This window comes from Taudactylus pleione, unplaced genomic scaffold, assembly GCF_031769625.1.
Source record: "Taudactylus pleione unplaced genomic scaffold, aTauple2 ptg000400l, whole genome shotgun sequence".
NCBI classification, from domain to species: Eukaryota; Metazoa; Chordata; class Amphibia; order Anura; family Myobatrachidae; genus Taudactylus; species Taudactylus pleione.
Genome location: NW_028284802.1, coordinates 3,115,129 through 3,142,077, shown reverse-complemented (window position 1 = coordinate 3,142,077; position 26,949 = coordinate 3,115,129). Strand labels below are relative to the sequence as shown.

The following is a 26,949-nucleotide window of genomic DNA, read 5'->3' as shown; positions in this document are numbered from 1 at the left end:
TACTAACTTTGGCACTTATCAAATATGAAAGGCTCAGCCTACAGAACATGAAACTCCCTTTTTTTCTGATAATTTTCCGATATATGAAGGACAATATTACCTAAGAGGGAAACCTTTTATATCATAAAACTATTATAACCATGATGTGCACAAATTTTTATATGTTTAGTTCATGGACATATTTCTGAAACTAAACACGGTGTTATCTAGCTGTCATAGCCAGCTTTCTTCTACAGACTGCATAGAAGTGTGAAGTTTGGCAACATTGTCTAGCGGATGTAGTCTAACAATCTGGCACAGTGTCTTTATTCTACTAACTTTAAATAAAGTGTGTATTTTTATTTATGAAGCAGGTCTATACAGCTATCTTTTACCATCATACTAGAGAGTATGTCATTTTAACGGTTCTCCTGCATGTATCTTAGCGCCACTTTCTCCCAAACACTATTTACCATAATTTACCACCATGCCAGAGCAGGTAGGCCACGGTTTTCCCTCATGGCCATTAGACTACGCCTCATATCAATCATACTGTCCCAACATTAGTTTTAAGATGGCGAGGCAGGGGAAAACATGGTCAAACATTGAGGTGCGTAGTGTGATCAGATTTCTGCGTACAAAAGTCACAGCAGAAGCTGAAACGCATCTCCAACTTGTGTATCATGATAACATCATGTCACGGAAACGGGTATGGGTTTGGTGCACCACCTTTGAGAATGGCAGGACAGACGTTAAAGATGAACAATGCTGCCATTGGAAAGTACTGGGCCATACTCCCTATAGCCCTGACCTTGCACCGAGTGATTTCCATCTCTTTGGACCATTAAAAAACACCTGGGTGGAAGGCAATTTGCAACCACAGTGAAGTTCATCAAGCCGTCATGTCCTGGCTTTAGACATCTGATTTCTTCTATACCGGGATAGATGCCTGGGTACCGTTGGAACAAATGCTTAGACAAGTATGGGGAAAAATAATTTGTACCAAGGCCTATTGTGTATATATGAATGAGTTGAATGAATATACGCAATGAAAGTTTGTACCTTATTTATTAAACCACCCTCATATAAGGAAGATGATGTGTATAAAATGTATAAGTAAGATGATGGGTATTTTTCATCCCTCTCCCTGCCCATTATCTTATAAGGAAGTGGATGGACATGGGGGGGGGGCGGGTGAGAGGGCACAAAAAAACCACAGTGAAATAAAGAGCATTAAATCCAGTTTGTTTCTTTGCCAGTTGCACATGAGTGAGTGAAATGGACTATTTTCTTTACAAAAAGCAGAGCAATGATGGCGAGTTGGTTGACAGTAGCAGCAAAGGATGCGCTGCCAGCGACGATTCAAGTAGTAACAAAAAGGCAAGAAACCGGAAATATAATCCAAAATATTTGGTGTATGGTTTTACTTGGGCTGGGTCGGAGGAAGCACCACGTCCACAGTGTGTGGTGAAGATCTTCCTAAAGAGAGCTTAAAACCATCCAAAATTATCTGGCACCTAAAGACAAAACACAGTTCTCTGCAAACCAAACCGCTTAGTTATTTTAAAAGGAAATTGAGGGAACTACGCAGCAAACAAAAAATGTACTAAAAACAGCAGCTACAGTCAATGAGAAAGCACTTTGAGGTCTCATTTGTGGTCAGTAGATATGGGAAGGGGAAAGAAAGGAGAGTGGGACAAGGACTCACCGCACCGATCCAAATTAATCTGTATGAAATGTATGTAACAAGCTATATCCACCTAGACTGTATAGTGTCTGGCCTCATTTGTGGGGTCCTACTGGATAGCCAAAATGGGTAACCCGCACAACATTGGAGAAAGCTTTTTTTTCTACCTTGTGCCAAAGAAATGATTTCAGTTGGGCTTGAGCAATGTGCTGCTACTCAGCTTGATTTGATCCCCCTGTCTGATGTCACTATTGCTAGGCGGATTCACAGTATGGCAAGAGAGGTGACAGAGAAAGTCACCACCAAAATGAAAGCAAGTGCTTTCTTGCCATTCAGATTGATGAAATGACAGATGTGTCGGGGGCTGCCCAGATGCTGGCCTACATAAAATTTGAGAATAATTTCCGTTCTGCCAGCCACTACCACAGGGGCGTCTTAAGAGAGGAAGTGGCCCATTTGCACTCCCCATGCGGGGCCCCCTCCTCTCTCCCGCTGGCCGGAAGCCGACTGACACCGCTGACCAGCCACCGGAGCATTAGTAGTCTCCGGGCACTAGAGTGTGCTCGGAGTCTACTGCACATGCGCAGAACACCGGAAAAATGGCAGCGGCGGCCATTTTCCAGTGTTCTGAGCAGCGCCGACACCCGACGCAGGACCACGGACAGGTAGGTTTAAAATAATATGGGTGCAGGGTGTGCGGTGCGGGGCCCCACTGGACCTGGGGGCCAGTGTGCCCCACACATACTGCACCCATTATAGATACGCCACTGCACTACCACAATGCGCTACATTTGGATGCTTTTGTCACTGATTCTGGCTTGGAATGGCTGCACTGTGTTGGAATTTGCAGTGACAGTGCTCGGGCAATGACTGGAAACAACAGCGGGTTAGTGACCAGAGTGCGAGCTATTGCACCGGAAGCAGCCTGGACTCACTGCATTATACATAGGCAATCCCTAGTTGCAAAAAAAAATGCCACCTGCTCTAAAACAAGTTCTTGATGAAGCTGTACGAACAGTCAACTTCACTAAGAGCAGTTCAACAACCTATTGCAAACTTCTGGATATCGGTTCAACAGAAATCCCCATAGCGCAGGCGCGCACGGGGGGGGGTTTCTGAGTACCCAGAAACCCCCCCTGCCCACCGATCACTAAGTGTATTGCGGACCGCAGTGAGTGCTATCCACACTACACACTAACACACCGCCGCCGGCACTGGGTAGTACGCTCGTGCTACCCGGCGGCTGTGTGTTTATTTTAGTAGCCAATGAGAGTCAGACAGACTCTCATTGGCTGCTGCCTCCACTGAGGGAGCCACCTGGAGCTCACTCATGAGCTCCGCCTTCCGGCTCCTCCTGCAGTGGGTGATGGGAGAGACATCATGATGTCTACCATAGTGCAGAGCGGTCCGGGAGGAGCAGACAGCGGCAGTCGCAGCAGGAGCGGGGATTCAGGTAAGATGTATTTTTTTTTTTGTGTGTGTATATGTAAGGGGCATGGGCACTGACACTGCATAGACGCTACTGGGGACACTGTATGGGGGGTTGCTAATGGGATCACTGTATAGAGAGGCCACTACTAGGGGCACTGAATAGGGGGGTGGACCCTTCTGGGGGCACTGAATAGGGGGACTACTACTTGGGACGCTATATAAGGGGGACTACTACTGGGGCACTGCATAGGGGGACTACTACTGGGGGTACTGCATAGGGGGAACTATTACTGGGGGCACTATATAAAGGGCACTACTGGGGGTACTGTATAGGGGGAACTACTACTGGGGGCACTATATAAGGGGCACTGCAAAGGGGGGACTACTATTAGGGTCTCTATATATGGGGTTCTACTGGGGCCACTGCATAAGGGGGACTACTACTGGGGGGCAATGTAAAGGGGGACTACTACTGAGGAACTATATATGGGGTACTACTGGGGCCACTGCATAAGAGGGACTACTAATGAGAGCACTATATAAGGGGCACTAGTGGGGGTACTGCATAGAGGGGACTACTACTGGGGGCATTATATAAGGGGTACTGCTGGGGCCACTGTATAAGGGGGACTACTACAGGGGCCACTGCATAAGGGGGACTACTACTGAGGGCACTATATAAGGGGCATTACTGGGGGTACTGCATAGAGGGGAATACTACTGGGGGCATTATATAAGGGGTACTACTGGGGCCACTGCATAAGGGGGACTACTACTGGGGGGCACTGTAAAGGGGGGACTACTACTGAGGAACTATATATGGGGTACTACTGGGGCCACTGCATAAGGGGGACTACTGCTGGAGGCACTGCAAAGGGGGAACTACTACTGAGGGCACTATATAAGGGGAACTAGTGGGGGTACTGCATAGAGGGGACTACTACTGGGGGCATTATATAAGGGGTACTACTGGGGCCACTGTAAAAGGGGGACTACTACTGGGGGCCACTGCATAAGGGGTACTACTGGGGGCACTGCAAAGGGAGGACCACTACTGGGGGGATGGGGTCTTTAATAAATCATGCTGGCTGTATTTATTTGCCTGCTGCATTCATGTATTTTAGCCAGCCTGTGCCACCATTATATTTGTGACCTATAAAACTCTGTTCAATCCCTTATTTTGAAATACCCAGTTTTTGAGAGAGAGAGAAGAGAGAGAAGAAGAGAGAGAAGAGAGAGAAGAGAGAGAAGAGAGAGAAGAGAGAGAGAGAGAGAGAGAGAGAGAGTGTGTGTGTGTGTGTGTGTGTGTGTGTGTGTGTGTGTGTGTGTGTGTGTGTGTGTGTGTGTGTGTGTGTGTGTGTGTGTGTGTGTGTGCGTGCGTGTGCGTGTGTGTGTGTGTGTGTGTGTGTCCCATCATAGGCTTAGTGGTCCCAAATCCTGTGTAAGCTGTATCTATCTATCTTTATTTGTGGCTAGAAGTTTTCTCATTGGTTCGTTAACCAAGGATTTGGAACCCCCTCCTCCCCCCTTTCAAAATCTTGCATTTGCCACTGGGGCTGTCATCTGCTGCTTTGAAGGTGCTGATGCCCGTCGTGTCTACTAACCTTTGTGAAGCTGGATTTTCAGGTTTGACTGGAAAAATAAGTACAGATCCCGTCTCGCTGTTGAAGATGACATTCGCCTTTATCTCAGTCACACAAAGCCCTGTTTCAAGGATTTGTGTTCAACACTACAAGCTCACCCATCTCATTAATTAAGAAGTATTTTTTTTTATTTTATAAATGTTTTTTGAAAAAAGTCATGTTACACCTAGACACACCATGCTGCAGTATTTTACAATTATTTTGTCTGCTTTGATCTGTTTATCTCACAGCCTTGATGTTCTTTCTTGCTGTGTAACTGCCCGATCATTCAAAATAAATATAAAAAAAAAAAAAGTATCATGTTCTCTCCATTATTGCATTTTATTTGGTGAGAAAAGTCACAATATCTTCAAAAAAGTGTGCTACTTATAAATATATAGGGGCAGTGTTTGGCGGTAACTTGCTGGGGTCCTGTTTTGTCAGATGGGGTCCCAGAGCAAAATAGTCTGAGAACCCTGCACCAGGGCCGGATTTCCCACTAGGCAACCTAGGCGCTCGCCTAGGGCCCTTTGCCCCAAGAAATCTGCCCAATCATAGTGCTCCCAGAGGAGCATTGCTCGAGTACCGCGTGACGTCACGCGGACCCACCTATACTCCCAGTGCAGTGCACACAGTGCTCTGTCGGAGAGTGACTCTGTGTGTGCCTGCGGAGGGTTGAACTGTCCGGTTGGCCCAAATGACTTTTCCCTGCACTTGGAGGAAAGGGGCGGAGCCTTCAGTGTTGGGACCGCAGTGCACTGCCCCTGTGACTGACTATCCCTGTTGGCTGCTCCTAGGGAGGTCGGGATGGGAAGGCTGTGTAAGTGACAGCAGGTGAGATTTGTAAGTTGAACTGTGGCGTCAGTGGGGGAGCGCCCAGTGCAGACCAGCCATAGCATACAGTAGCTGCACAGAGACTGACTACTCACCGTACCTGCAAGTAAGCCCCTGCTTTGCCTCCAGGAATTCAGGCAGCTCCGTTCTAATCTGCTGCAGCACAAGCCATGGGGGCGGAGCCACAGCAGCCCTGCACTGAAGGAGCCACAGGACGGAGCAGGAGCAGAAGCAGCAGTTACGGTAAGTGTACTACAATTATCTTCTTGCAGCAGTGTCTGTACAGTGTGGAACTACAAGACTCTGCATGCCCTGCCATAGGTCAAGCTGAGACTTGTAGTTCCACAAAGCTGGAAAGCCATCCCTTACTCAAGATCAGTTTCACTCACACTCTGTGATGGGAACAGACACACACACATTTTATATCTATCTCATATCTACTGTATGTCATATCTATCTATCTATATGTCATATCTATCTATCTATCTATCTATCTATCTATCTATCTATCTATCTATCTATATCTCATATCTACTGTATGTCATATCTATCTATATCTCATATCTACTGTATGTCATATCTATCTATATCTCATATCTACTGTATGTCATATCTATCTATATCTATCTATCTATCTATCTATCTATCTATCTATCTATCTATCTATCTATCTATCTTAAAGTGATCCAAGGCAATGGAAAACGAAAGCCCTCACCAGGTTTTAGAGAAATATATAGTTTAATATGCCACAGTCGTACCCATGCAGGTAGCCAGCTCAATTGTGATTCCACATGCCGACGGCTGGGGACAAGATGGAGGTGCGTTTCCATGCTTGATACTCATAGATGCCCTCTAGACTGTGATAGCGGGAATGCGCACTCGCGGCAGCAGCTGTGAACCTGGAAGTGCTGGGTGCGCTTAATGCATGGTGTACTTTGGATGACAGCAGATGATGGCTGGACACACTGCGTGGTAGGTAAGCACCTTTTCTTTGAGCGCTCCCTGGTTTGTGACTTCCGGTACTTTACTATATACAGTATATGTGGCCGGGAAGGCAGTGTGGTGTGTGTGCTGCTGTTGATGCATTCTGTGATGACCCTGGTGCTGAGTTGTTACTGTTGGTATACCTGGATAAAGGACTTTCAGGATCCCAAACACCGGCATGTGGCATCTGTAATGAGCAACAATTGAGCTGGCTGCCTGCGTGGTATGACGGTGGCATATTAAAAGTTTATATTTCTTCACAACATGGTGAATGCTTTCGTTTTCCATTGCCTGGGATCACTTGCTAGTTTTAGCAGGGCGCCGCATCCTGCCCGATTTTAAAAGGGCAAAATGGGCCCTGCCCTATTAGCAGCACCCTGCTAAAACAGCATGCCCTCAGCCTTTCCCGTGAGCTGCAGTGTCCTGTGGGTGGGAAAAGTTGCGGTGACCTTTTGGCATCTATTCGCCCTGAAGGGAGAGCTTGCTTTGCCTCCGGCAATTCCAAGCGTGACAAATTGGAGGCGTCCCCCTTTGGCGCGTGCAGAGACTCCTGGCCTGGCCCCCACGGCTCCCAGCCGTTCCCACAGCCTAGCAGGAACACTGTATATACATAGTGTATACTGTATACCGGATACAGGTCTCAGATGCACAGATCTTCATTTACAGATGATCCCTGTGACATTATGTAGCACAGCAATAAAAAATGTAATGCTGCTAGGACAACAGAATTGTTAAAAAAAAAGATAATAAAAATGTTATTTATTTGAATGAAGCATTTTTTCCTCCTCTACTCCTACACTATCTCAATCAAGAGATGAGATACTGTATATAACTGCGATCCTTCTAAAACAGGCAGCCGGTGATAGCTTTTCTTGTCTTCAGTTGTTAATAGGGAGAAGACCTCTGGCAAAAAGAATTGTTTCTGTAGGGGCTGCTATATTGTGAGATTTACCAAGCTTGACCCTGTTAGGGGCTCCACATATGGCAGATATTACTGCGCCCCTGTCACTGGATGCCATTTTATAATACATCCAGGCAGTAAATAATTTCTTATTGCCATGATAAGAGGCTATAAGATTTTCTAATTATAGTGTCTAAAACCCGATATTTAATAAATGGACCCCTAAATGAGAAAGTGCCCAGCTACGTGCCTATAATGCTTTTTAGCCATTAATTTTACACAGTAGACAGGGGTCCTCTTTTTTTATATTATAGAGAGCCCATAAAATATATTACTTTGTATAGAAATGTAAGCTGACCACGTCGATGGAATCTGCCACCTGCACTGCACGGAGAAGCTACAGTACCAAGGCGACGCAGACTGTCCAGACAAGCTATAAGGTAGGTGGCTTTCAGCCAATAATACTTTACCCTTACCACTGCCTATGGTTCTTCAGTGTTGTGTAACTACAAAAAAATAGCATGTCCTATCACAGGGCAAGCTAAAACTTGTAGTTCCAAAATACCTTGGGGAGGCATAGTTTACACTGTTTAATAGACAGCCACCAACAAACACATAGAGGCCTATTTATCAATTAATATTCACCTTCTGCGTCCAGCCCGTCACCTTCTGCCCCAGACCCCATCACATTCCTCTGTCACCAGGAACCATCACCTTCTTCTGCGTCCAGCCCCTGTCACCTTCTGCCCCAGACCCCATCACATTCCTCTGTCACCAGGAACCATCACCTTCTTCTGCGTCCAGCCCCTGTCACCTTCTGTCCCAGACCCCATCACCTTCCTCTGTCACCAGGAACCATCACCTTCTTCTGCGTACAGCCCGTCACCTTCTGCCCCAGACCCCATCACCTTCCTCTGTCACCAGGAACCATCACCTTCTTCTGCGTCCAGCCCCTGTCACCTTCTGCCCTAGACCCCATCACCTTCCTCTGGCCCAGCCTCCTTTATATTCTTCTGCCCCCACCTTCCTCTACGTCCAGCCCCTGTGACCCCTGTCAGCGAAGCTTTTCGGAGTTTAGTCCCGGTAGTTTACACCATCTTTAGATGGTATAAACTACTGTAAGCCTATGGAGGCTCCAAGGGCAGGAAGGAGATCTTTAGATCTCTCCCCCGCAACCCCCAGCCGGCTCCGGAAGCTGATGTTGTGCACATGCGCAGTGCCAGCTTTCCCAGGAGAAGTCTTTCACAGAAGTGAAAGACTTCTGTAATTTGCCGGGGATATAACTCTCAGGGACAGCAGTTACCGCAAACTACTGTCCCTGCATGTTCCCCTTTGTACATAGTGGGAATATTTTCATTAAAAAGCTTTAAAAAATTGAATATAAGGAGGAAAATCCCCCCAAAGAATGTAAGGGGCATGAATCAGGAACTCGCATATAGTGTTATGGATTGTTTGAGGGAGGGGGCCCCAAACTGGTGTTTTGCCTAGGGCCCAATGAGGTGTAAATCCGGCTCTGCCCTGCACTAATGATATCTCCGTTTGACCCTTTACATGAGATTCCATTGAAATTGTTAACCTGGAAAGTTCTCTTTTTAACTACAGGTTGAGTCTCCAATATCTAAATATTCCGAAATACTTAATTATTTCGGCATGACTGAGAAAATGAAACCTTTGATTTTTGATGGTTCAATGTACACAAACTGTCTTTTTATTAAAAATAAAAATTATTAAAAATAATGTATAAAATTACCTTCAGGCTGTGTGTACAAGGTGTATATGAAACATAAATGAATTTCATTTCTGTACACAAACTTTGCTTGAGCCGTAAAATTATTGAATATATTATATAAAATGACCTACAGGCTGTGTGTGTATAAGGTGTATATAATACATAAATCCATTCTGTGTGTATATTTGGGCCCCATTCCCAAGATATTTCATTATGATATGCAAATATTCCAAACTACAGAATATTCCGTTATCCAAAATACCCCTGGTCCCAAGCATTTTGGATATGGGAGACTCATCCTGTATTATTACTTCAGCAAAAAGGATTAGTGAACTATGGCCCTCATTCAGAGCCGTTCGCTATTTGCGGTCATTCGTTTAAAAACAAGGGGTGGCTATTCAAATGATCCGTACGCACATTGCAGTCTGTTCACACCTCTAAGTCTGAACGAACGAGCAAAACATACGCTCGTTTATTTGTTAAAAACGCCCCCTGGCCGCTCGCACCATACGTCATGTCCGCTATTTATTAGATTAATCGAGTACATCGACCAGCGTATGAACTGCTCGCTATTCTTGTGGTTGGTGTTGGCTACCACAAATTTGCGAGCAGTTCTGGCTCTAAAATAACCCAGTGACGTGGTCATTGACGCTGCTGTTTTAAATATACACACCCATAAAACGCCCGTTTTGACCTTTAAGCACGCCTGCGTTCGGATCTCCACTCCCCATTTTCAAGCACCTTCCCCTGTTACCACCCACATACGCCTCATTCTGTCACTCCAAATAGCAGGCACTCGCTATATAGCGTACAAACGATTTTCGGCCGCACTGACTGGTTCGCGCATGCGTACTAAAAAGCGTACGCATGCGCAGATGTGCAAACATCGCTCGGAACGAGCGTACTGCCGCTAACGAGCGGCTCTGAATGAGGGCCTATAAGCTTTATGGGCAGTAAAGCCTTATATAAATATATTGCCAGACAAAGTTCTAAAGTGCTAAGAACAAACCCAAGTTTTCTGGCAAAAAGTAATATCAACATTTCACTTAAAATGAAGAAATTATTTGGGATTATAACCCTAACGTCCCACCAAGTGCCTAAACGTAACCCACCCTTCCCCGCAGCCTAACCCTAAGTCTCCCCCCGGGGGTGCCTAACCCTAACCCCCCCTTTCCCTAGCCTAACCCTAACCTCCCGGGGGGGGTGCCTAACCCTAAGCCCCCCCCAGGGGGCCCCTAACCTAACCCTCCACCCCCCCCCCCCCCCGCAGCTGTCTGCGCCGGCTTACCTTCAATCGGGATGCCGGGCATCGGGCTCCCGGCACAGGTAAAATGACAGGCGTCGGGATTTTGATGCCTGTCGTTAGACCCTTGCCGGGATTAGACAGTCGGGATGATGGTCGGCATTTAGACAATCAGCATCCCGACTGCATACCAATTATTTTGCCTTCATTTTTTCCACAACTGAAGGATGAGGAGGAGGAGGAAGGACGGAATAAGCTGGACTTATTGCCAGCAATCTCTGTTTATCTATATAAAGTAAGAGTTTAGGAGAACAGAGCATCTGTATATCCTGCATGTAGGTGCAAGGAAAGGTGGAGCTCAGAGGAAACAGACAATAGCGAATTGGATCAAACAACTAATCACGTTTGTTTATGAGGAGAATGGTCGCCAAGTCCCAGAGAATCTGAAGGCAGACTCAACGGCGACTTTGTGGGCTAGGAAGCGTCTGTGACAGACATTTGTGCAGCAGCTACTTGGTCGTCTGTTCATACTTTTTCTAAGCATTATGCTTTAGATGTTCCAGATGCACATTTTGGAAGCCAGGTCCTTAAAGGGGCATTGTCATAACTAAATATTATTAAGCATGAGAATTTCTGTTGGACTATTTATTATCCCTCCCTATATATTATGCCTTGGTATATCCCACGTGTAATGGCTGCCATGAAGTGGGAAGAAGAAAATAACAAATTATGTTACCTGATAATTTAAAAATAAATAATTTAAAATATACCCCCCTAAGTGTGTTTTCTCCCCAGATACAGAATGTCGGGAGAAGGCTACGGAGGAAGGGGAGGAGTGACCCTATACACCAGGGGTGGGGAACCTTTTTTCTGCCGAGGGCCATTTTGATATATATATATATTAATTGTGGGCCTGGTGCAGGCCATGCCCCCTCCGTGTGATGTCACATGGGGGCGGGGCCACAATTGCCAGTGATTACAGCAATGCATGGAGCATCCTGAGGATGCTCCGGGTAGCTGTAAGGGCAGCGGTGTCACCCTCTGATGCGTTCTAAGGACGCTCTAGATGGCACTGCTGCATAGATTCTGGCTGCAGTGTGCCATTCTACGCACCCTACTAGCCAGATGAGGCTGGCAGAAAAAAGCTCAGGGGGCCAGACCAAATGATTCCGGGGGCCTTATATGGCCCCCGGGTCTGAGGTTCCCCATCCCTGCTGTACATCCTAAGGGGGCTGTCCCAAGGGGGAAACACTTCCTGTCTAACAGGAGCATCTACGTGTAATGGCCGCCATGAAATATCTTGAAGAAATGGAATTAACAGGTATTCCCGCTTCTGCATCTATACAGATGATCCATACTGCTAAGCTACACGTTCCTTGTTTCTGTCTCTGGTGTAACATATAATGAAGTGACGTATAATGAAGAATGAGAAGAGAATGACTGTCCAACTATTGCTTACAAAAATAAATACAGAAACCCACAGTTCTCTCTTTATTGTTAAATATTTTATATTTAAAAAAAAGAACTCAAATGCGTCTGCTCATTAACTTTATGGTGATCAAAATACTCAGACACGCTGTCACACGTTTCCGGGCATACAGGGCACATAAACTGTACGTCTACGTTGTGCGTTCTTTCATTATCTACAGACTCCTTCAGGAGCACGTTAGGGCGAGTGCCCTGCAAGGAGCATTTTTTCCCACCGCTCTAAGACATGGGGGGAATCCATCGCAGTAACAACGTTTTCAATTATCCAATCTGGAGACAGAAAAAAAAATGCAATTATTTCAATGCAAAACTAAAAAGTATTAGGTTGTGACAGATGGATGACGGCTTTCCTGGGATGTCAGAACAGCACCGCATACACAGACAATGATTAAACAGTTACTCACTATGAGCCTGGTTCTGAGCTGGTCGCAGCAGAGTCCGTGTCTCGTCTTTTGCCGGGCGCATGTTTGCAACTTTATGCAAATGCCACTAAAAGCCCTTCCCTGGTGCATATCCGTGCGTCCAAATATGCAGGAATGAGACGCCTACTTTAAGCAACCATATACGCTGATATACCACTTGGCGCATCTTTAGACGCACCGTCAGAACTTGCACCAGTCCTATGGCAGATATTCCCTCTGAATATATCTTCCAACAGATGGGTCCACATACATCTAGCCTCCTTGCTTGTTAAACAGCCCTTTTAGTCGCGCCATGCTGTGGCGTGACTCTGTAGCGCCGAGCGTCTTTTTGTGCAATTTTTTACCTTCAAATGCGTCTTATTCGCACAACGATGTAACTAAACAGCACATGCAGCTTCTGCTGATTAAAATGATATGCAGCATGCCTATGTTCTGTGTGTGTCTGCGGGTGTATCTGAATGCGAAATGCTACGTTACAGTGTTACAGCCACTGACACTGTAAGGTAGCATTTCACATGCAGATACACCCGCACTCGCTCACAGAACATACGCATGCTGCATATCATTTTAATCAGCAGAAGCTGCTTGTGCTATGTAGTCGTATCTTCCTCCGTGGGTGATTCTGCGCCTCTGTATGTATTCACTATAAGCGGCACACTTGCGTCACTTCCATAACATGCCCATAAGGCAGCTCATCTCTGGGCGTGGGCTAAGCCAACTCCGTCACCGCACAGGAAACGCCCAATACATTTTAAAAATATCTTTGATACCTTGTATCTCTTGTGCGCCTCAATCCACGGAATGTGGACAGAAGCGCAAAAGAAAAACAATGCTTCACTGCGCCCGACTCAGAATCAGAAACCCTATACGCTGCCATATCCAACCAACCACATGGCCTAACAAGCAACAGTGGCCCTCATTCAGAGCCGTACGCTCTGAGCAGAGCGCACGCTCTGCATGAGGGCCGGGCTCCATTTTCATGGAGCGTCCTCCTGGACGCTCGTATAGCTGTGGGTCACCACCCACAGGCTATACGAGCGTGCATTTTGATGGCCGCGATGGTCGTGACCATCGCGACCATCGAAATTGCGAGCCGGAGCCTGCGGTTGAGGTTTTCAACCGCAAGCTCCGGAGTGATTTTGGCTCTATCAGAGCCAAAATCACTCCCACTGACATCACTAGTGATGTCAGTGGGCCGGCTTCTGACGGGAGGCGTTCCCGTCAATCAACATTGACAGCACGCCCCCTTTGATCGGACACAACGAGCGAAGGAAAGTCCTTCGCTCGTCGTGTCTGGCGCATGCGCACGACGGAGCTCCCTCCGTCGTGCGCATGCTCAGTGCAGACCATCGACCCACTTGCGAGCGGACAGCCGCTCGCGAGTGGGTCTGAATCAGGCCCTATATATGTAACAGCTGTAATGCCTAACGATGACACTTACTGTCACATAACTCATTTCTATATCGTCCAACATAAATAAATAGATGTGTTAAAAAGTATTTTCTAAATGATCAAATAACCTCACAAACCGGAATAGTTTCTCTATGTGTAGTAATAACAAATATATACTACATCTGGCATGATGGAGTTATAGGGCCTAAACATAATTCATAAATGGGAATGTAAAGTTCACTGATTGTCAGTCTGAGCGGCGTGACATGAGGTAAGATTGTTGGACAACGACGCCAGTTTCCCTCACCGTCTCCATTTGTATCTGCTTTCCTTTCCTGTACCCAATGCTGAAAGTGTCATTGCGTCTTACATCCTGAGCCTCAACTGTGGGAGGACAAATAATTAGTCATTTCTTCCAATCCTCTGTGCCAACAACCAGTGGTGTCACAAGGGGGGTGCAGGCCGCTGAGGGGTGACAGAGCTTCCCCTCCCCACACCAGGTGACACCTAGGGGAGGAACGCCACTGCCAACAACCAAACTAACTCCCAATTCCCTTACTCTAAATATAAGGGCCTCTCCTCCCTATGTGGTGTGTGTCTGTCTGGCCCACCCCTATACACTAATCTCTCATGAGCAGGGCCCCCGTTCCTCATGTGCTCTACTCCTTCCCTTACTTATACCACTCCCGTGGCACTGAGCCTTTGGAGGAGGCCACTGCAGCTTCTGTGGGTCTGATGACTGCACGTGCAGCAATGGGAATATAGCTTGTGTCCCATCTTATACAATGTTTTATACTGTAAGTCTTCTGCACGTCATTGCTTGTTATATCTGCACTGTATCTGCTAACATACTGTGTGTGTGCATGTGGTAGGGAATATAGGGTGTAAGCACTGTATCTGCTAACATACTGTGTGTGAGCATGTGGTAGGGAATATAGAGTGTAAGCACTGCATCTGCTAACATACTGTGTGCATGTGGTAGGGAATATAGGGTGTAAGCACTGTATCTGCTAATATACTGTGTGTGTGCATGTGGTAGGGAATATAGAGTGTAAGCACTGCATCTGCTAACATACTGTGTGTGTGCACATGTGGTAGGGAATATAGAGTATAAGCACTGCATCTGCTAACATACTGTGTTTTTGCATGTGGTAGGGAATATAGAGAGTAAGCACTGCATCTGCTAACATACTGTGTGTGTGCATGTGGTAGGGAATATAGAGTGTAAGCGCTGCATCTGCTAACATACTGTGTGTGTGTGCATGTGGTAGGGAATATAGAGAGTAAGCGCTGCATCTGCTAACATACTGTGTGTGTGCATGTGGTAGGGAATATAGAGAGTAAGCACTGCATCTGCTAACATACTGTGTGTGTGTGCATGTGGTAGGGAATATAGAGTAAGCACTGCATCTGCTAACATACTGTGTGTGTGTGCATGTGGTAGGGAATATAGAGTGTAAGCACTGTATCTGCTAACATACTGTGTGTGTGTGCATGTGGTAGGGAATATAGAGTGTAAGCACTGCATCTGCTAACATACTGTGTGTGTGTGCATGTGCTAACATACTGTGTGTGTGCGCATGTGGTAGGGAATATAGAGTGTAAGCACTGCATCTACTAATATACTGTGTGTGTGTGCATGTGGTAGGGAATATAGAGAGTAAGCACTGCATTTGCTAACATACTGTGTGTGTGTGCATGTGGTAGGGAATATAGAGTGTAAGCACTGCATCTGCTAACATACTGTGTGTGTGTGCGCATGTGGTAGGGAATATAGAGTGTAAGCACTGCATCTGATAACATACTGTGTGTGTGTGCATGTGGCAGGGAATATAGAGTGTAAGCTCCACTGAAGCAGGGACTGATGTGACTGACAAAATATTCTCTGTAAATTGCTGCAGAATATGTGCACGCTATATAAAAGTTTGCTTATATACTGTATATACCCAAACACAAGCACGATGGGGCTGAGTCTGAGAGAACCAGACTGTCCCTGCTCCTTGTGCTCCATGGAACTCTCACCTCCCATGCCGGCAGGCTCCAGCTATTTTAAATATGCTTCAATTGTTTAGATGTGCTCTACGCTTTCTGAAATATAATGCTCTTTCTGCATTTTTTTTATTATGTATGAATAAGGTATTGGGGGAAGGGGGCAGAGGCTGGAGGGGGGGGCCTGCCTATTTTGTCAGTCCCGGGCCCCACAATTTCTGATGGTAGTCCTGCTGTTTAGGACCGAGTTTGGGAACCTCTGGTCTATAGTAACTTCTCTTCCAGCTAGAGCCTGGGAATTGTGAAGGAAGCACTGACACCTAGAGGCAGATGGAGGCAACTGCATCCTCATAGACAACCTGACACAATGTATATAGTAAATACTGAGATTAAAGCCACACTTTGAATGTCACTACAACCACACACACCTTTGAAGGACAATAACTTCATAGTGATTTAAGATTATAAGGTAAGATTGTATTTCTTACACTCACCTATAGAAATGTCATCGTCCACATACTGCTCTTCATATTTCACAAATAACTCTTTTCCGCTTTCAATCTTTGGTACAGTCTCCGGCTCCACGAAGATACAATTTCTGTCAATCAAATGACACTTTACAAACACAACAGAATAAACAACAATGACCATTCCTATCCAGCAAAATTCAGGGTAAAGCATTGGTGGAGTTGAATAAAGTTGGCAGCGATGCTGTGTGATGGTAACAAGCCGGCCTCAGCAAGATGGAGGACAGCAGCCCTGGGGATCATCGCAGAGGGACAGGGAAGTCACACCCCAGGCTGTGCCTCCTTATAGAGCTCCTCCCAAACATACATATAGGCAGGGCTGGTGCAAGGTCTCCCAGCACCCTAGCAAAACTTCAGACCCCCCCCCTCATAAGGTGTCCCAAATGCACTCTAAGGTCTGGCTCGGGAGGTACATGCCTCCATTTCCCTGCCCCTGCCGCAGGCACAGCTCAGAGTACAGTGCCCTGAGCGTGGCCACTGTGCTATCACAGTCTATGTGTGACAGTGACGGCCAGTCCTATACTGTAGGTGTCGGGGGCCTGGGCCACTGGTGAGAGAGAAGGTGCGGCCCAGGGGGGAAGTGCCCCTTTCTCCTGGTGGCACAATCTGCCCCTTTTCTTCTCCCCCATCCCCCACCCCTCTGCTTACAATAAAGCTGACAGCTACAGTATTATTTTTAACAGTTGCATTAATTTTTATTTATTCATTGTATGTTCTGCAGCCTGCACTAGGCACCAGCACACCCCTCTGCTCTGCTGGTATACTGATCTTATGTGAATGATGTTATAAATATAATTATATTACTACAGTAGAAGTATTTTTATACCATCATTCACATAAGACCACTACCCAACACAAAACTTGCTGAGCTGACTTACAGTCCCATCACTGGCTATCAGCGGTTTTTCTTCATATCCTTCACAGGCTCAGTTCAGCCCCAGGCAGTCCGGCAGCCTGCTCCTCGTCTTCTGCAAAGGAAGAATAGGGCAGGTTAGGGGGCGGTACAACCCTCAGTGCCGGATTAAAGCCCACATGGGCCTTGAGCTGAAATTGATTAACGGCCTATTTTGTGTTGTCATAGGAGGTGTGACCAGCACAGCGGGTAGTGTGGTTAGCTATGTGGAGGGTGTATATATATACACACACATATAATAATTGGGTAAAGTCCATCTGACTCCTTAGTGTGGGGGCAGTGGAAGTCCCTGCACTGAGGAGGAAGATGGACTTTGCACAAGGGAGTTGCTACTTAGAAGATGATCAGCCGCCAGGAACAAGGTAAGTATGTGGGGTGGGACAGAGCAAGGGGAGGGTGGCAGGACTGAGCGAAGGGTAGGTGGGATGGAGAGTTCAGGGGGGGGCATCTGGAAAAAGTGACGAGGGGGAGCAGGTTCAGAAAATAGCAGAGAGTGGACGGGGCCAGCCAGTGCGGAGGATGTGACAGAAAATGAGGTGACCTGTCATATGTACATATATATATTCATGCACACACACATGTATACACGCATACATACAATTACACACATGCTATATATATATATATATACAGTATATATTCGTATGTGTATATATATATGCACACACATGCATACACATAATATATATAGACACACATACACTTACAGTACACACACATATGCATACACATAATATATATAGACACACATACACTTACAGTACACACATATGCATACACATAATATATATAGACACATACACTTACAGTACACACACATATGCATACACATAATATATATAGACACACATACACTTACAGTACACACATACACATAATATATATAGACACATACACTTACAGTACACACACATATGCATACACATAATATATATAGACACACATACACTTACAGTACACACATACACATAATATATATAGACACATACACTTACAGTACACACACACATATGCATACACATAATATATATAGACACACATACACTTACAGTACACACATATGCATACACATAATATATATAGACACATACACTTACAGTACACACACATATGCATACACATAATATATATAGACACACATACACTTACAGTACACACACATATGCATACACATAATATATATAGACACACATACACTTACAGTACACACATACACATAATATATATAGACACATACACTTACAGTACACACACATATGCATACACATAATATATATAGACACACATACACTTACAGTACACACATATGCATACACAATATATATAGACACACATACACTTACAGTACACACACATATGCATACACATAATATATATAGACACACACTTACAGTACACACATATGCATACACATAATATATATAGACACATACACTTACAGTACACACACATATGCATACACATAATATATATAGACACACATACACTTACAGTACACACATACACATAATATATATAGACACATACACTTACAGTACACACACATATGCATACACATAATATATATAGACACACATACACTTACAGTACACACATACACATAATATATATAGACACATACACTTACAGTACACACACACATATGCATACACATAATATATATAGACACACATACACTTACAGTACACACATATGCATACACATAATATATATAGACACATACACTTACAGTACACACACATATGCATACACATAATATATATAGACACACATACACTTACAGTACACACACATATGCATACACATAATAAATATAGACACACATACACTTACAGTACACACATACACATAATATATATAGACACATACACTTACAGTACACACACATATGCATACACATAATATATATAGACACACATACACTTACAGTACACACATACACATAATATATATAGACACATACACTTACAGTACACACACATATGCATACACATAATATATATAGACACACATACACTTACAGCACACACATACACATAATATATATAGACACATACACTTACAGTACACACACACATATGCATACACATAATATATATAGACACACATACACTTACAGTACACACATACACATAATATATATAGACACATACACTTACAGTACACACACATATGCATACACATAATATATATAGATACACATACACTTACAGTACACACATATGCATACACATAATATATATAGACACATACACTTACAGTACACACACATATGCATACACATAATATATATAGACACACATACACTTACAGTACACACACATATGCATACACATAATATATATAGACACACATACACTTACAGTACACACATACACATAATATATATAGACACATACACTTACAGTACACACACATATGCATACACATAATATATATAGACACACATACACTTACAGTACACACATACACATAATATATATAGACACATACACTTACAGTACACACACATATGCATACACATAATATATATAGACACACATACACTTACAGTACACACACATAATATATATAGACACACATACACTTACAGTACACACATACACATAATATATATAGACACATACACTTACAGTACACACACATATGCATACACATAATATATATAGACACACATACACTTACAGTACACACATATGCATACACATAATATATATAGACACACATACACTTACAGTACACACACATATACATACACATAATATATATAGACACACATACACTTACAGTACACACATACACATAATATATATAGACACACATACACTTACAGTACACACACATATGCATACACATAATATATATAGACACACATACACTTACAGTACACACACATATACATACACATAATATATATAGACACACATACACTTACAGTACACACATATGCATACACATAATATATATAGACACACATACACTTACAGTACATACACACATATACATGCACATAATAGATATAGACACACATACACTTACAGTACACACACATATGCATACACATAATATATATAGACACACATACACTTACAGTACACACACACATATACATGCACATAATAGATATAGACACACATACACTTACAGTACACACACATATGCATACACATAATATATATAGATAGACACACATACACTTACAGTACACACATGCATACACATAATATATATAGACACATACACTTACAGTACACACACATATGCATACACATAATAGATATAGACACACATACACTTACAGTACACACATATGCATACACATAATATATATAGACACACATACACTTACAGTACACACACATATGCATACACATAATATATATAGACACACACTTACAGTACACACATATGCATACACATAATATATATAGACACACATACACTTACAGTACACACACATATATACATACACATAATATATATAGACACACATACACTTACAGTACACACACACATATGCATACACATAATATATATAGACACACATACACTTACAGTACACACACATATACATACACATAATAGATATAGACACACATACACTTACAGTACACACACATATGCATACACATAATATATATAGACACATACACTTACAGTACACACACATAATATATATAGACACACATACACTTACAGTACACACACATATATACTAGAGATGAGCGGTTCGGATTCTGTGGAATCCGAACCGCTCCGAACATTGGGGATCTGAGTCCACCCGAACCCTGTTCGGGTGGTCACCGCCTGACTTGGATCCCCGTTCGGGGCCGAACGGCGGCCGCCTGATGTCGGATTCTCACTAGAGAATCCGACATCAGGTCTCCTCGCGTGTAGGGCAGAGCGCAGTGATAGCGCTCTGCCCTACACAGACACAGACACACAGCCGCCAGCGGCAGCTGTGTGTTTGTTACAGCAGCCAATGAGAGTCACACAGACTCTCATTGGCTGCTGCACGGAGGGAGCCGGCTGGAGCTCACACATGAGCTCCGTCTTCCGGCTCCCTCCTCAGCGTGTGACAGAGCGGACGGCGCGGGAGCGGGGATACAGGTAAGTTTTTATTTTTTTATTTGTGCAAGGGCCGGGGGCACTACTGGGGGGGGGGTCTGCACTACTGGGGGGGGTCTGCTACTGGGGGGGGGCTATACTACTGGGGGGGCCATACTACAGAGGGGCCTGCTACTGGGGGGGGCTATACTACTGGGGGGGTCTGCACTACTGGGGGGGGTCTGCTACTGGGGGGGCTATACTACAGAGGGGCCTGCTACTGGGGGGGGGCTATACTACTGGGGGGGGTCTGCTACTGGGGGGGCCATACTACTGGGGGGGATCTGCACTACTGGGGGGGGGTCTGCTACTGGGGGGGCTATACTACAGAGGGGCCTGCTACTGGGGGGTGCTATACTACTGGGGGGGTCTGCACTACTAGGGGGGGTCTGCTACTGGGGGGGCTATACTACTGGGGGGGCCATACTACAGAGGGGCCTGCTACTGGGGGGGCTATACTACTGGGGGGGTCTGCTACTTGGGGGGTCCATACTACTGAGGGGCCTGCTACTGGGGGGGGCCATACTACTGTGGGGGCTTACTACTACTGGGGGGTGGCTGCTACTGGGGCAGCCTACTACAGGGGGGGCCATACTACAGGGGGGGCCCATACTACAGGGGGGCTACTACTGGGGCAGCCTACTACTGGGGGGGCCTGCTACTGGGGGGGCCATACTACTGGGGGGGCATACTACTGGGTGGCATGCTAATGGGGGGCATACTACTGGGGGGGCCTGCTAATGGGGGGCATACTGCTGGGTGGCATGCTAATGGGGGGTATACTACTGGGGGGGCCTGCTAATGGGGGGCATTCTACTGGGGCACTGCATAGTGGACCCTACTACTAAGGGGACTGCATAGGGGGCACCACTGCTGGGGGACATTGTGTAAGGCATTGTGGGCATTGTGTAAAAGGGTCACTACTGTGGGCATTGTGTAAAAGGGGCACTACTGTGTGTCGTAACATAAATAAGAGACACTACTTTATGGTGTAATGTGAATCAGGCCCTATGTGCGGTGTAATGCTAATAAGATTGTGCACTGTGACTCCTAGGGCCGTAGCCCACTTTGTAAACAAGTACTGTGACTCTGCTGGCCGTACCCCACTGGGTGGGTGCACTACTTTTCATTTCTGCCACTGCTGTGTGGCAATGTGTCATAGATGTGCTTTATACTGTGGTGTCTGTGTCATTGTGCCGCTGCTTTGTCGCTTAGTAACCAGTCAGCTCACTGCAACCTTTGGCCAATAATGTTGAAAACAATATTATAAGCTGTGATATGGTCTAAATTGACTGGAAATTAATGTTATTGAGGTTAATAATACTCTAGGAAGAAAAAAAAGACCAATTTATGTGATTTTAGCTTTTTTTGTCAATTTTTGTAAAAAAATCCAAATCCAAATCCAAAGCCAGTCACCGCAGTTTGGCAAATCCAAATCCAAATCCGGACGACGAATTAGGACCAAATCCAAATCCGGCAAAAATGGTCCGGCGCACATCCCTAATATATACATAATACAATGATAGAACCATTGGTCAGTGGCAGTGCACTTACAGAGGTAGATTCCTCTCTCAGAGTCTCTGCACTGACACCACTTCCTCCATCAGCAGCCACAGCCTTTCCCCCATCTCCTCAGTCACTCAGGCCGCCTTCATGGAGCTTAGCTTAGTGCTGCCGGCGGCACTTGTCTGTTGTCACATGGCGTGGGGGAGGCACCGGGCAGGTGTGTAATACTGGGAGGGCTTATACCTCGCTCCCACTACTCCGAAAGTATTATACAAATTACACGGTGGTAGGCGGTAGCCGCCGGTGGGCTGGCAGGCAGAAGGGTTGTGGTTTCAGTGGGTATAGAGTGGGGGTCTATTTTAGTGTAACGTTCTTCACCCGCCGCACGGCCAGACGCAGATACTTCACTCTGGCAGTGCCAGTGAGGTATGTGGAATGATGATGTGACTTATAGACAGCGGCGGCTGCGGATGGTCAGACCCGTGGCCACCGCTAGCACAATTCAAAATGAAGGATGTCTGAGACATCCTTCATTTTTTTATTTAATTAACTCTGCAGTGCCCTCCAGTGGCCGGCGCCCATAGGCAGCTGCCTAAACCTGCCTAATGGTGGCACCGGCCCTGCATATAGGGGTCAATTCAACTAGGAGCAATGCAAAAATGGACAGGATGCACAAAACCCATACATACAGTAGCTGAATTTATGCAATTTAATACACACTACTATTGGGGCTGCGTATGAACACACACAATGTAGGGGCAATGTAAGGGGTGGTTGTCAGCATTTACATGCCATAGCAACTTCACTTCTCTCCTACATCGTTGCTAATTGAATTAGCCCCATTTAATTTGGTCAAGTTACCCTTTAATGTCTCAGTTTCCGGTCATTTCCTTGAGCTAAGATTACAGACCCGACCCTCCTGTCCATGTGTTATAGACATATTAGGTTATACAGCCCAATCTGTATTTGTCAGAATCATTCGTAAAAGTGTAAATTCACCAAAATTTCCTCAGTCCATCTTTAGTCTCTATGTAGGAGCCACAATACAGGTTATATACTCTCCTTACTTGTGTTAGTATATCCCACATTGTAAGAGAATACAATTAGGGAGGTCTTATATTAAGGATAGTGCGGTCTTTGTATCCAGCAAATAATCTTATATTCCCCCTATTGTCTCTATGAGACGCGCACTTCCATGTCTGAGCTTAATAATGCTCTATACATCAAGTACCACAAGGTAGAAGGCTGCGGTCATCAAGATGTGACATCCTCAGCCCCAGAGTCAGAGTGCTGTGCCTTACCTAAGTTTCATCGTCGTCATCAGCATTGCCGTCATCATGAGCATTGTCATCTTCATCATGAGCATTATCGTCATCATCATCTTGAGTAATTGTTGTCATTACCATTAGCGCCATTATAATAAGGATCATCACCACCATCCTTCTCCTCGGACACTGGTTCTTTCGCCGTTGTAATATTTCCGTGTTCAGTAGCTTTCAGCTCAGGCTCCACATACACACAGACAACACGCAACAGTATTCAGATGTCTCACTGTTCATCATTAAATACTTCCACCCAATAGAGACACTTTATTACTGTTTATGTGTAGCCAGGCTTCTGAGAATTCCATCATCTTCATAATGATCATTGTTATCATCATGAGAATTGTCATCATCTTCATAATAAGCATTGTTGTCATCATCATGAGCGATGTTGTCATTATCATGAGCATTATTGTCATCATCATGAGCATTGTTGTTATCATAAGCATTGTTATCATTATCATCATGATCATTGTTATCATTATCATCATGATCATTGTTATCATCTTAAGCATTGTTATCATCATTATGAGCATTGTTGTCATTATCATCATGAGCATTGTTGTCATTATCATCGAGAGCATTGTCGTCATCATCATGAGCATTGTTGTTATCATCTTGAGCAATGTTGTCATTATCATCATGAGCATTGTTGTCATTATCATGAGCATTGTTGTCATTATCATCATGAGCATTGTCGTCATCATCATCATGAGCATTGTTGTCATCATCATTATGAGCATTGTTGTTATCATCATCATGAGCATTGTTGTTATCATCATAAACATTGTTGTCATTATCATCATGAGCATTGTCGTCATTATCGTGAGCATTGTTGTCATCATCATGAGCAATGTTGTCATTATCATCATGAGCATTGTCATCATCATCATCATGAGCATTGTTGTCATCATCATCATCATAAGCATTGTTGTCATTATCATCATTGTTGTCATTATCATCATGAGCATTGTTGTCATCATCATCATCATGAGCATTGTTGTCATTATCATCATGAGCAGTTGTCATTATCATGAGCATTGTTGTCATTATCATCATGAGCAGTTGTCATTATCATGAGCATTGTTGTCGTCATCATCATGAGCATTGTTGTCATCATCATGAGCATTGTTGTTGTCATCATCATGAGCATTGTTGTCATCATCATGAGCATTGTTGTCATCATCATGAGCATTGTTATCATCATCATCATGAGCATTGTTGTCATCATCATGAGCATTGTTGTCATTATCATCATTGTTGTCATTATCATCATGAGCATTGTTGTCATCATCATCATGAGCATTGTTGTCATTATCATCATTGTTGTCATTATCATCACGAACATTGTTGTCATTATCATCATGAGCATTGTTGTCATTATCATCATGAGATTCTTATCATAAGCATTGTTGTCAATATTATCATGAGCATTGTTATCATCATCATGAGCATTGTTGTCGTCATCATCATGAGCATTGTTGTCGTCATCATCATGAGCATTGTTGTCGTCATCATGAGCATTGTCATCATCATCATGAGCATTGTTATCGTCATCATCTTGAGCATTGTTGTCGTCATCATCATGAGCATTGTTGTCATCATCATGAGCATTGTTGTCATCATCATCATGAGCATTGTTGTCATCATCATGAGCATTGTTGTCATCATCATCATGAGCATTGTCATCATCATCATGAGCACTGTTGTCGTCATCATCATGAGCATTGTTGTCGTCATCATGAGCATTGTTGTCATCATCATGAGCATTGTTGTCAGCATCATGAGTAATTGTTGTCATCACCATTACCATTAGCGCCACCATAATAAGGATCATCACCACCATCCTCCTCCTCGGGCACAAATCCTGTCGCCACTGTATCATTTCCGTGTTCATCGGGTTTCAGCTGAGGCTCCACATACACAGAGTCTGCAGACAACACATAACAGTATTCAGATTTCTCACTGTTCATCATTAAACACTCCACCCAATAGAGGCACTTTATTACTGTATATGTGTAGCCAGGCTTCTGAGAATTCCACTGTTTTATAATGTTAGAATGGTTTCTGCACCCAGCATGTAACTGCCCATGAACCGCCCGATGCACCAGTATAACCACAAGGACCATGTCACACCACAGCCGGCAGAACGGATTTGCTGAAACCCAGCCTGTGACGCGTAGACATAATGATCCGACAAAGGCCGAGGTCCACAGACAGCGCCCACCTAACAGTGTTATATCATGGTGTAAGTGGTCAAAGCGCCATGACTGTGCCATATAGATAATGCAAAGGAACCTCACACATTATAAACAAGCCTTAAAGTGCCTCTGACATGTATACACAGTGGAGACAGACATATAGCACTGCAGAGCCGGTAATGGTTAGACGTGGGCTTTGGTTATTAGGTGGTTACTATGGTTATTAGCCGATTACTATGGTTATAGGTATTTTGGAAAGTGGGTGGGGTGGGGAAAATAAATGTACACAGAGAAGCCCTTTTGCATAAAGTGAACTTGCACTGAGCTGTACATTGCATCCATTACACACCTAATATCCTAATTTGTAAAGCGCAACAGAATATGCTGCGCTATATAAGAAATTGTTAATCAATCAATAATATCCGCACAGTGCACCTTAGATAATGGCCACTTAGCTGCTGAATACGGAACGGCAGTGAGATGAGCCCTAACTGGCTGGTCTGGGAACCAGGTAAGTGCTGGGTGTCCGTTCTCTATCTCACGTTACTACTAACCTGAGGAATCGTCATCCTCGTACAGCTCCGGATTCCGCACATTCAGCTCTGTTCTAGGTTCATCCACTGAATGAACTTCAGACTCTACATAGACACAATCTGCATACATAGGAAACAC

General features: G+C 44.5%; 1 long non-coding RNA gene across 2 annotated transcripts; it reads right to left on the bottom strand.

Annotated features, from left to right (window-relative positions):
- Window positions 1-11,948: 11,948 nt before the first annotated feature.
- LOC148506524 (uncharacterized) lies at window positions 11,949-24,128 on the bottom strand. 2 transcript variants are annotated; one of them, XR_015869781.1, is made up of 4 exons: window positions 24,056-24,128; window positions 17,107-17,196; window positions 16,196-16,299; window positions 11,949-12,168 (listed from the first exon to the last, which is right to left on the bottom strand). It is a non-coding gene; the product is annotated as an uncharacterized LOC148506524 (long non-coding RNA). The 2 variants fall into 2 exon arrangements; XR_015869782.1 differs by lacking the exon at window positions 11,949-12,168 and adding an exon at window positions 14,023-14,096.
- Window positions 24,129-26,949: the final 2,821 nt, after the last annotated feature.